Source organism: Vicugna pacos, chromosome 27 (genome assembly GCF_048564905.1).
Source record: "Vicugna pacos chromosome 27, VicPac4, whole genome shotgun sequence".
NCBI classification, from domain to species: domain Eukaryota; kingdom Metazoa; phylum Chordata; class Mammalia; order Artiodactyla; family Camelidae; genus Vicugna; species Vicugna pacos.
In genome coordinates this window covers 1,074,553-1,086,017 of record NC_133013.1, presented here as the reverse complement: position 1 = coordinate 1,086,017, position 11,465 = coordinate 1,074,553, and the positions used below count along the sequence as shown (strand labels likewise).

Here is an 11,465-nt window from a genome sequence, read left to right as displayed (position 1 = left end):
ATTAAAAGAGAGCAACTCAGCCTTGTTCATAGGAATTTCTCTGGCCTGAAAATTTGACATTGTTGCCCCTTGTAAGTTTAAATATTTTCATCAAATAATAATAAGAGACACACACTAAATTTAACATATTTTTTTAGCAGTTCAACTGTCTTTTTTACTGGGCCACTTACCAGCTTCCCCAATCATTCCTGAGTTTCGGTAGCACTCAAATAGTATATTGTAGTTTTCCTTGCTACTGGTGATGTCATCCATGAGGTTTATATGTCCTTGAGGATAGAAACCATGTTTTATTCATCTCTGTCCCCCAAATATCTGGGCACATAGCAAGTGCTCATTAAATACTTGGACGAACAAATAAATACATGGGACTTCCAATGTACAAGGCATTATAAAACACATGAAGAATACATAGGTGATAAAAAATAGCTAATGATCCTTGAGTTTTTACATAATTGATATTGAAAAAGCCTGACTCATGGGAGATAATTATCAAAAAATTTTATTGTCTCCCACTCTTGCTTTGAAATCTTCTCTTTTGGGATAGTTCTTCAACTACCCCGTACCTTTCCTGACTATGACTTGTTAAGACAAAATACTGAGTTATAATTATCACCTCCAATTTTACTATATGAATACATAGTTTGAAGTTGTTTTAACTTTGAGGCACCTCCTCTCCAGCTCAGGTCTGACAAAAAAGGGGAGCATCCTCAGTCAGGGAATGGGGAGTGGTCAGCTTCTCTTCTCTTACCTCAAGTGAGATTTTACCTACTTGGGATCTTATTTGTATGGATTTCTGGTGTTGTGGGAGAATAGGTTCTTGCCTTGCGCAGGAAAGAATTCAAGAGCAAGGCATGGTAAAGTGAATGCAGGTTTATTTAGAGAGAAACACACTCCATAGACAGAGTGCAGTCTGTCTCACTCAGAAGGGAAAACAGCTTAGGAGATACACACTCTACAGGCAGAATGTGGGCCATCTCAGAGAGGTGAGAGGAAGAGAAGCCAAGAGGTGTGAGGTGTTTAGTTTAAAGTAAAAGTAGATACTCACTCCATAGACAGAGTGCAGGATGTCTCAGAGGGCAAGAGAGAGCGACAGAGCCAGAACGACCAAGAGGTGCAGGGTTGTTGGGTTTTATGGGCTTGGTAATTTCATATGCTAATGAGCAGGACGATTATTCCAACTACTTTGGGGAAGGGGTGAGGGTTTCCAGGAAACACCCCCTGCCCACTTTTTGACCTTTTATGGTCAGCCGCGTAACTGTCATTGCACCTGTGGGTGCAACATGAGGCTCAAGGTCTACTGGAAGTCGCAACTTCTGCCATCTTGGTTCTAACCACTTTGTCCTGTCCTCAGTGGCTGTGTCATTCCTTCAGTGGTTGTGACCTGGCCCCTTCGCTCCTATTTCAGTGGAATGCCCTTGGATTGAGTTTCCTTTGGTCATGCCTGATGGAACAAATGGCACTGAGTTGTTTTAGTTGTTCAGATAAAAAGCTTTGGCGTCATCCTTGACACCTATCTTTCTTCCATGAGCTATGTCCAATTCTCCAGCAAATCCTTCAAAATTCTCCCCCATCCAGCTATTTCTCTTGCAAATGCCACTTCAGGCTGCAACCCCCACAGCCTCTGTTTAAACTTTAGCACTAGTTTTCGACCTTTTCTCCCAGCAGATTCCATCCGCCACCTCTAAGTCTACTTTCCACTCAGTACCCTGAGGGGTCCTTTGAATATGCCAGATTGTATCATTTCATTCTTCTATCCTAAAACCCAGAAGGATTCCCATCCCTCTTCGTTATGGGTGTTTAGGCCAGCTGATTTGAGAAGAGAAGGTAGAAATTGTGCCCTGTGACTCTGAATGTGTGTTTTTGCAGATAATAAATATCAGCAGAAAAAGGATTAGGAGGCTGTCATTTCACCAGTCATCCCCTAGATGACACTGTGGGACCAAGGAAATTTCTGCCCGGGTGGTGATTGCCAAGGGTCTCGGAGAGCACACTCACTTCTAGAGGAAAACTTCGCTTCAGGCAGTCGGGACTAAAACGGACAGAATTTCCTGATCTTTTTCTTTCTTCTTCTTCCCAACCCCATTTTTTAAAGGGAACAGACTGTAGCCTAAAAGAAATAATTGGAAAGATTCTGAAGGGGCTGAATTCTCGCAGAGAAACAGGTTGCTGCTGTTTGATGACGTAGAATGACGGGGATCCGCGCCCAGGAGGTTGGAGGGTCAGGGCGGGCGCGGCGCGGAGAGCACCCCAGCCCCCAGGAACTCGGACTGCTTGGAGGGGCTTGTTCCCGAGCCGAGATGCCAGACTGGAAGCGTTGGCGTTTGGGAAGAAAGTTCAAAAAGTTTCATCCGAATTCGTCGCTTTTACAAAACGTCTTCTTTTCTCTGAGGCCAAGCTTCTGCGAATGCAGAAACTAGGCGGGTGTCAACAGGCGGCCTGAGGGGAGCAGGTGCAGGGCGGCGGCGGCGCGGGTTTAGGGCAGCCGCTCCTCGCACCCGGGCCGACGGGGAACTGAGCCTGCGCACGTGGGGTGGGGGTGGGGGCGAGAGAGCGGACGGTCCCCTCAGGCCTGCGGGGAAGGAGGAGAGCGGAGGGCGGTGCCCGCGGCCTGTCCCAGGCCGGACGCGGCCCTGAGCTGTGTCTGAGTTTTCTTCAGGTGGGCAGGGGGCCCGCTGGGATGCCTCCGTGTTTAGGACGGGAGCCACCAGAGTCGCTAGTTGTGTCCCGGGTTGGAAACAGCCCGCACACGCCCTTGTTGTAGCTCTTTCGCTTGGTCAGTGTTTTTTTCGCGGAGGCTGGAGGGCTCCCTGAGGTTCCTCTGGGTCGTGAGGAGAACATGATTTGCGCGGCCCAGAGAAAAATGAAATTGTGCTAAATTTTAAGAATTTCAAGACTGTGGTGGCAGAGCATTGGAACAGACTGGTCCTCATAAGTGTGACTGCTCAGGTGTCACCCATTAAGCCCACGACGCCAGCCCTGCCTCCAGGCACCCCCTTTCCCGTGTTCAACCGGGGGTATCCGTTTTAGCCCCATCTCCCCTACTTTTTTGACTTTTAGGGGACATTGTTGTCTATCTCGGACCTACAGGGGAGGGACTCTTTCAATAAAGGGTGAAAAAAGCCGCTACCTTTTTAGAAACCATGCTCCTAACCCCTCTTCTCATTCATGTTAATTTAATGGCTGCCTTGATATCTTTCAAAGGAGCTTCCTCAAAACCGTGTGTTTCTGAAGCCCAGGAACACTTTCTGTGTTGTTCTGAACACGCTTGTAAGGAGGACAATCCTCGGTGTGGAAGAGCTCAGGAGAGGCCACAGCTGAACTCAGACATCAGGAGAGAGGGGCTTTGAAACTGCCTGAAAGCCATCCTGGTTTTGATGACAATGTGCAGGTATCTGGCTCTTTTTAATGCAGGGAAAAGATGTTAAGTTTTAAAAAAATTTTTTTTCATTTAAAATCTTCCAGATTATTTTCCTTCTCCCTTTTGAATGAAATTTATTTAATGTTTTGCCATAAATAAAATTAGTTGATTTACCATTCTTTGATTAAAAATGAATAAACATAAGTGCTATAGTCAATTTTTAGTAATCACACCACTCTGACACACAAGATTTCATTTAACTCTCATAGAATCCCTGTGGGGAGACCCTCACATTGCCATTTTCCAGAAGAGAAACAGCCTCAAGAATATGAAGTGACTGACCCAAGGTCACACAGCTAGGAATAAGTGGGGAATAAGAGGTTGGATTCTCAGGTCAATGCAGATCTTTTATTTCCAAATCCATACCTACTCCATTGTATCATAGTGCCTTTTCAATAGTTAGTCTCTTGGTATACAGATATGAAAGTTCACAGGTTAATCCTTTGTTAGAGTCTCCACTTTTTGTAGCCAGAGATAGCTTCACAGTAGATTAAAATAAAATTCAGTCAGCATTACCTTTCTCTTGAAAATATTCAGTTAGTTGTCAAAGAGTGGGATAGTTTTGGCCTCATTTTTAGGATAGTTTCCCATGAAGAAGTCTATGTTGAACAATACCAAAAGTATGCCCGCTGTGCCTTCTCCCATCAGCCAACATCTATTGCATATGTAAAAATCCTTTCTGTGTTAATATAAATAGAATAGACTAGCATTTATCTTTTATAAATCTGCCTTTCCAATTGACCTTAAGTTTTGTTTTGATTTTTGTAGTGGTAGCCCATCTGGGGCTGAACATGCACGTATTATTTACATTTTATCAGTTTAGAGTCTACATTTTGGTTAATAAGTTTCATCTCACATGCTTGTCTTGATGATTGGCAATGAATTTCTATAGCACTGTTGTGAAATAACGTTCTCCCACCGTGTAGCCCATCATTATAAATAACACTAAAATATACCTAAGTTGTCTACCATTCCTCATCTACTATAGATTATTTATACTGGGGTTGAGGGAATCATGTTTCAATGTGTTTATTGTGTCTACCATTGCCAGGAAAGTCTGCTGGTAGTCTGCTGAACATCAGCTAAATCTTCTTTAGATCATAGTGACCTGTCTGGAAGCACTAAAAATTGCTGTCTGTCTTCCTGTTGTTTATCTGGCTGCTTCACTGCATCCCAAATCTAATGCAGATTTTCCTGGCATCCCAGTAGCTCCTTGGTAGATAGACCTCTTGCTTCCTCCTGGCAGGCCAACTGACAAATGCCAGATGCTACCTCTTGGCTTCCTTTGATTTGCCCTTCAAATATGTGGCCAGGTCTTTCCTCATGTGGTTGTCTGATTCCATGTTTTGTGTGCTCTTCAAAGACAGGGGTCTCAGGCACAGAAATTTTTCAGAGAGAAGTAAGTCTATGTAGAAATTTTGAGTCTCATCGACTATAGTAAAATACATGAATCAGATAATTAGAAACTTGAGAGCTGATTCAGTTCGCAACTAAAACATTAAAAGTCTCTTTATGCCAGATAAGTATTTGCCAAATTTAAATCAGAAGATCATTGGAGTATGAGAACCTTAACAAGTCTCATGATTGGGCAAGCAATGGTTCCTTTAATTCAGCCTTGACTTTTTCACTTTTTTAGGACACATTTAAGAGAGCCAGAGGAAGTCTGTCCTTCTAAGCACATTTAAGGGGAAGCTAATTTATGCTTGTGCATTTTTTTACGCAAATTTATGGGTTTGGATTTTAAGATGTCAAACAGAAAGAGCAAGTTGGGAATAAATAGCATGGGGAATAGGAGGCAGGTGACTTTAAGGCGAGGGCCTCCTGGAGTCTGAAAAATACAGCTAGTTGTAGAGATCAAGTTCAACTTGAAATGGGGTTCTCAGGGGTCAGACTGCACAAGGCAGGGCTTTCACCTCATGTTGTTTATATTAACAGATTAACTTTATTGTCCCTTTCCCCGGCAACATCTTTCTCTCAAGTTATTGATCTTTATTCAGTTACTTGTTTTTATAATTTTTTTAATCTTAAAAGCTCCCCAAATTTGACCCTAGATACAGATATTCATGAATAGTGAACTGGTTCTAACACAGATTCTTTTGTGCCTCTTCACAAGATGGGATTGGAGACCTCAGTATTCATGAGTAATTCTACAGGTTTTAGTAATGGTTCTCCATTAGAATATTCTGAATGCCTCCTCTTTTCAGCTTTGCTAACTCTAATTCTAGAGATAAATTGAATAGGGACTCCACTTTTACAGGCTTGAAAGATGAGATCTGAATTGTCATTGCTTGTGACGTGGGGAGCATCTGAAAAAGGAGTCACTGGAACAAAAATAGTGAACAAAAGGTAGCAGTTTAACAGACTGGTATGGGATGATATTGTAATTAAACAGAATTTAAGTTTAAGACCCCAAGTTAAAAGTCACAAGGGTAAAGTTGAAAAATGAAAGATGATTTGCAATTGAGAAGCTTCTCACTTGGTGACTATATGTGTTTTCATTCAAGGTAAGGATCAAAGGGATACTTTACTTAATGATAGATAATAGATAATAGTTCTTTGAATGTAGCTGGATAGGTTAGAAAGAAGATTTTTTTTTCTGTGAATATTTAAAAAGAAAATATTGAAGAGCATATTCTGAAATCAAGTTAATTTAAATGTTTTATTTTTGAAAAGAAGTTCAAAGCTGTATTTAAATAATAGTTGGTTAATTTCTTCCATCCAGTTTTTAAGCTTTCTGTTTATAGTCATTGTCAATTTGAAAGCTTAGTCTTGCAGTAGAAATAAAAGTAGCTGGGAAAACAGTGAAGCATGACTAAGAGTTTCTGCCTTCTGCTGTTAAAGTGATCTTTTATAGCTTCTTGCTATTTCCTAGCTCAGAGGCAGTGTTAGAGAAGCAAAGCATTTGAGGTCAGAAATCATTTGTCAGGCTAATAGGAATGATTTTTTCAAGAGTTTCCCTAAACATGACAAAGTTAGGTGAGGGAGGGAATGTTTCCAAAATGAGAGAGAATTGCTCACATGGGAAAATTCCTCAGGGAAGCTGGTAGGTGGAGATGAAAAGGAATACATCACATTTCTTAGTGACTTAACATTGAGAAGTAGGAAGATGTTTGAAGTAATCTCTTGTTATTATCTCTTCAACTTCTATCATTTGATTAACAAGAACCTCAAGGAATTAATATTTAGAGTAATAATATAAAACATTGGATACCCCAAGTATTGTCAATAAATGACTCTTTCCTTTCCACCCCCTTGCTTTAATCTTATGTCCTTTTCTTTCTGGCAAGGTTACTTCTGAGCTGCTTAGTGGGTATAAAGTCCAGAAACTCCTTATGGAAAAGTGTTAAATGACTATCAATATTAAAATCATAAACAAATTAACACAGGCATGAAGAAAATCTCTCTTCTGGAAAGTAAAATAAAAGCAACACTTGTTAAATGAGCTTGAAAATAAAAACATTAAAATGTATGTCAGCACATTTGCATCAATTAATGTTCAGTTTTACAAGCTGTGTGATAAGGCAGTTTTTTTAAAGAAACTTTTCTGTGTTTTAGTATTTTATGTGCTAGTACTTGTTCTTCTCTTTGTAAGCCTAAAAATGCATTTATGAGAGATGTAGGAAATATCAAAAAAAGGTAAATATAGTAAGATGTGCTTAATATATATTTATTGATAGGAATTAATTATATGCACTTATTGGATATCTATTAAGTCCTATGCTTTGGAGATAAGAATAAAATATAAGATATAGCCCCTGTTCAAAGGTGTTTACCACTTAGTTATGATTTTAAACTTAAGGGTCATTAATCATAGAGGATCACTGAAAAGAGGTTTACTGGCCCTGACTGCAAGTCTATGTGGAGTTTAAAGAAGGGAACAATCTTGAGTTGGAGTCATCCTGGGTAGCTCATTACATTAGTATGAATGGTTTCTTTTTCACTTCCAGAGAGTAGGGAGACCTTTCCTTTCCAGGGCTAAGTCTTCTCTTTATCTCTTGCCTAAGGCAGGAGTAATTATTCAGAATCCTGAAGAGTTTTGGGAAGAGAAGGCAAGGGAGGAGGTGGGTAAGGTGAGAAGATTGTGGTGGGCAATTTCTGTACATCTATAGGTGTTCTAAATTAATAAAGTCTGAATTAGAAGAATGGGAAGAAAATTTAAATATTGTTCCATTACCTTAAAGTAGATGTAAAATTGTAATCTATTAACTAAGCACTATAATCTATGAGAGGTCCCTACAGGTCTTACTTCAATGTTAAGACTTGGTTTTCCACAGATGATACATTTGACCTTAGTTACTGCTTTAACACTAAAAATAATTTTATCCAAAATTTCTTCTTTTCTTAAAAAAATCTGCTTAATAATACTCTTTTATAGACAATAGGACAATAAGCTTTGGCCCCAATTCAAAGCAGAAAGTCACAAATTTGAGATCTGAATTTACAATGATTGTATCTTTTATTTATGTGGTTTTTTTTACAGGTGACTTGTTTGTCATTTAACAAGTATTTTTTGAGCTCCTGGCATGTGCCAAACACTGTTTTTAGGTACTAGAGATGCAACAGATAATAGAGATAGAGTGGTAAGTAAGACAGTCTCTACTTTTGTGGAGCACATACTGTAGTTTGGGAGTGGAGAGTGAGAAAAGGGAAAACAAATAAAAAGCAAAAAAGTAAACAAGATAATTTATGAGCAGTGTTGTAAAAATAGAGAAATGGGGTGATGGGTCAAGATTGAGGTGTAGGGCCCAGGTAGATACTACATAGAAAGATTCAGATAGGACAGAGAAGGTTCTCTGTGGAGATGGTTTTTAACCTGAGAGCTTGACGAGGAGAATGGGTTGGCCATGGGGAGAACATTCCAGGCAGAGGCAGCTTCCAGAGTGAAGGCTTTGAAACTGAAATGAACTTGGTTTGTTTGAGAAATGTGAAAAAAAGCCAGGGTGGTTGTAGTATAGTGACTGAATAGGGAGTGGTATGGATAAAATTGAAGAGGCAACAGAGGCTTGATCATGTAGGGCCTTGTAAATAATAGTGGGAAATTTTTCATTGCTCAGTTCTATGTGCAAAGTCAAAATATTGGAAGGTGTGTATAGGAAAGCACAGGGCCTTTATGTTTAAAAAAATACTGTTCTGGCTGCATTCTGGAGAATGAATTGAGGATGGCAAGAGTAGAAGCAGGAAGACCAGTTGAGGATTCTGCAGGGGAAGGTCCTGGCTATTCTCATTTTTGGTGGAAGAGACTGGGATACAGAGATGCTCAGTGACTTGCCCAGGCTCATACAATCAGGAAGCAACCAAGTGAGCCTTTCTCAATTTAGTTCTCTTTCCCTCATATCCTGGATATGAAGAACTGGGAGTCTTTGAGCCTAGTTGGGAAGAACAGAAGACTTGGTGGTAGAAAGTTTCATTCAGGTTCTGGCTCCATCACCTACAAGATGAGAGAACCTGGAGGAAGCCACTTGGTACTCAGCTTCTGTCAATTTGTGATTCCTTTTTTCAAAGAGTTCTTATTAGGATATATAATTCTTATGAGAAATAAGATTTAGATATGAAAGAAATATCTGTGTTTCTCAATGCAAATGAAAGAGCTATAAATTTTTAAAAGGCCTCATAAAAGTAGAAAAGTTGAAAGGGATTAAAAGTGAAGACAGCCAGGAGATTGTTTGCCTTCCTGCATTTTAAAAGTTGTGTAGTTCAAATTAAATTGATCAGGAATATACTGATTCTGTTGTCAGTGGCTTGAGGGCAATAAAGGGGTCAGTTGTTTAGAACCCAAACCCCTTCTCTGCTGACTCTGGGAAACTTACATCTTTGAGAAGACAAGATATTCACCTGGAATGATATACAGACCAAAATGGAGCTGAGAAGGAGTAATATAGCTTATTAGATGAGTGACTTATGAGGGGAAGGTAATATAATCGTTTTTCTTGGTGTTTCTTAGTGTGTCATTTATTCTACAGAGGGATGGCAACATGTTTTATGGTCTATAGAGCTTGTTTTCACCTAAAGTGAATATCCAAACTCATAAGGACTCACTTATTTGAGATCACAAGAGCTAGATAGTTCTGTAGTGGGTGGGCATTTGTGTAAAGAAAAAATCACACAAGCTGTTTGGCATTATTTTGGCCAGAACCCTCTGGGTTTGGACTGAATGTTTCACTTTGCATCCAAGTTACATTTGTGCCCTGTTGGCACAGCCTAATGCTGATGAGTTAGATTGGGAGAAGGAAGACTGTTGTCTCACTACTTGGCTCTGGGCCATTTTGGTGCTTAAAGAAATATTGATCCCGGAACTTCCAAATAACAGCTAAGAGTGGACATGAGGAGCAGGTCAAAATTTCTTTGACAATTTAAATAGATTTTCCAGAAAATATATAAACAGTTCAAAGTCCAACACATTTTAAAAATTACTGGATTTTGATTTGGAGGCAGAAAGACTGTGACTAGGAATGATTGCACTAATTGCTTTGCTTACATGGAAGCAAATCAGTTACTTACCTGTCAGCTGTTCAACGTTATCTAAATTATTTCTTCTCTTTGAACCTCAGTCTCCTAACCTAAACAATATGAGGAAACAGTACATCTTCTCTGGGTTACTGTGGTGGATAAATGCAGTAATATATCTGTAAGAACTGTGTGCCTGGCACATAGTAAGCATTGAACCTATGTGAATTTCTGACTAGACCAGGAGCAATGTGTTAACTGTGAGGTCTTTGGCAGAGCAGACCTGGGTCTTTTGTTTGAATATGTAAACTACCAGTAATACTGACCTTTGCTTGTGTTATACATGGATTTTTAAATTGACAAATATTAAGTTGCTGAGCAGGGGTATAAATTAGGAGTGAAAGAGGAATACTTTCCTCAGTAGGTAGTTATCTTTTTTTTTTAATTTAAAAATACTTTATTGCTAAAAAATACCATCATCTGAGCTTTCAGCAAGCCAGTTTTTTTGCAATAGTAACATCAAATATCACTAATCACAGGTCACCATAACAAATACGGTAATGAAAATGTTTGAAATATTGTGAGAATTACCAAAATATTTCACAGAAACACAAAGTGAGCAAATACTGTTGAGAAAATGGTGGTGATAGACTTGCTTGACATATGGTTGTCACAAACATTCAATTTGTAAAAATGCAATATCTGCAAATCTTTTTTTAAACTGTTTTTTATTGAGTTATAATCATTTTACAATGTTGTGTCAAATTCCAGTGTAGAGCACGATTTTTCAGTTATCCATGAACATACATATAGTTATTGTCACATTTTTTTCACTGTGAGCTAACACAAGATCTTGTATATATTTCCCTGTGCTATACAGTATAATCTTGTTTATCTATTCTGCATATGCCTGTCAGTATCTACAAATTTTGAACTCCAGTCTGTCCCTTCCCTTCCCCTCCCCCTTGGCAACCACAAGTTTGTATTCTATGTTGGTGAGTCTGTTTCTGTTTTGTATGTATGTATGTATGTATGTATGTATGTATGTATGTATGTATGTATTTATTTATTTATTTATATATTTGGATTCCACATATGAGTGATCTCATATGGTATTTTTCTTTCTTTTTCTGGCTTACTTCACTTAGCATGGCATTCTCCAGGGACATCCATGTTGCTGCAAATGGCATTATGTTACAATTTTTTATGGCTGAATAGTAGGTAGTTATCTGAGTAGATTTTTAGGAGCTGGAGGAAGCATGAAACAGTGGAAAGAGCTTGGACTTTCATGCCAGACAGTACTTGTCTTGAATCTTAACTGTGCTACTTACTAGCCCTGTGTCCATAGTAGGGTGGAAGAAGTTGTCAGTTTTGGAGCTTATACCTACCTCTTTAAGCCAGTTTTTATCTCTGAAACATTGTTTGACTCTCCTGGTATAGCGACAAAAAATGGTCTTTGATTATTTTATCTTTTATTTCAATCCTAGGCCCCTAGATCTTAATAGAACACTCCTCCAGAACTTACCAGTCTTGGATCATGTATCATGACTAAAGGATACTAATTAACTATTTAATTAACTATTCCAACTAATTTCAACTAAGG

General features: G+C 39.2%; 1 long non-coding RNA gene across 2 annotated transcripts in view; it reads left to right on the top strand.

Moving 5' to 3' along the window:
• The first annotated feature begins 3,179 nt into the window (after positions 1 to 3,179).
• Positions 3,180 to 11,465, top strand: part of LOC140689667 (uncharacterized) — a 40,449-nt gene continuing 32,163 nt past the window's right edge. Inside the window, exon 1 of one of the 2 annotated variants that reach the window (XR_012064684.1) lies at positions 3,180 to 3,388. This is a non-coding gene — a long non-coding RNA (uncharacterized lncRNA). Of the gene's footprint in view, positions 3,389 to 11,404; position 11,465 lie in introns of those variants that run through there. The other variant, XR_012064686.1, reaches the window with a different exon arrangement.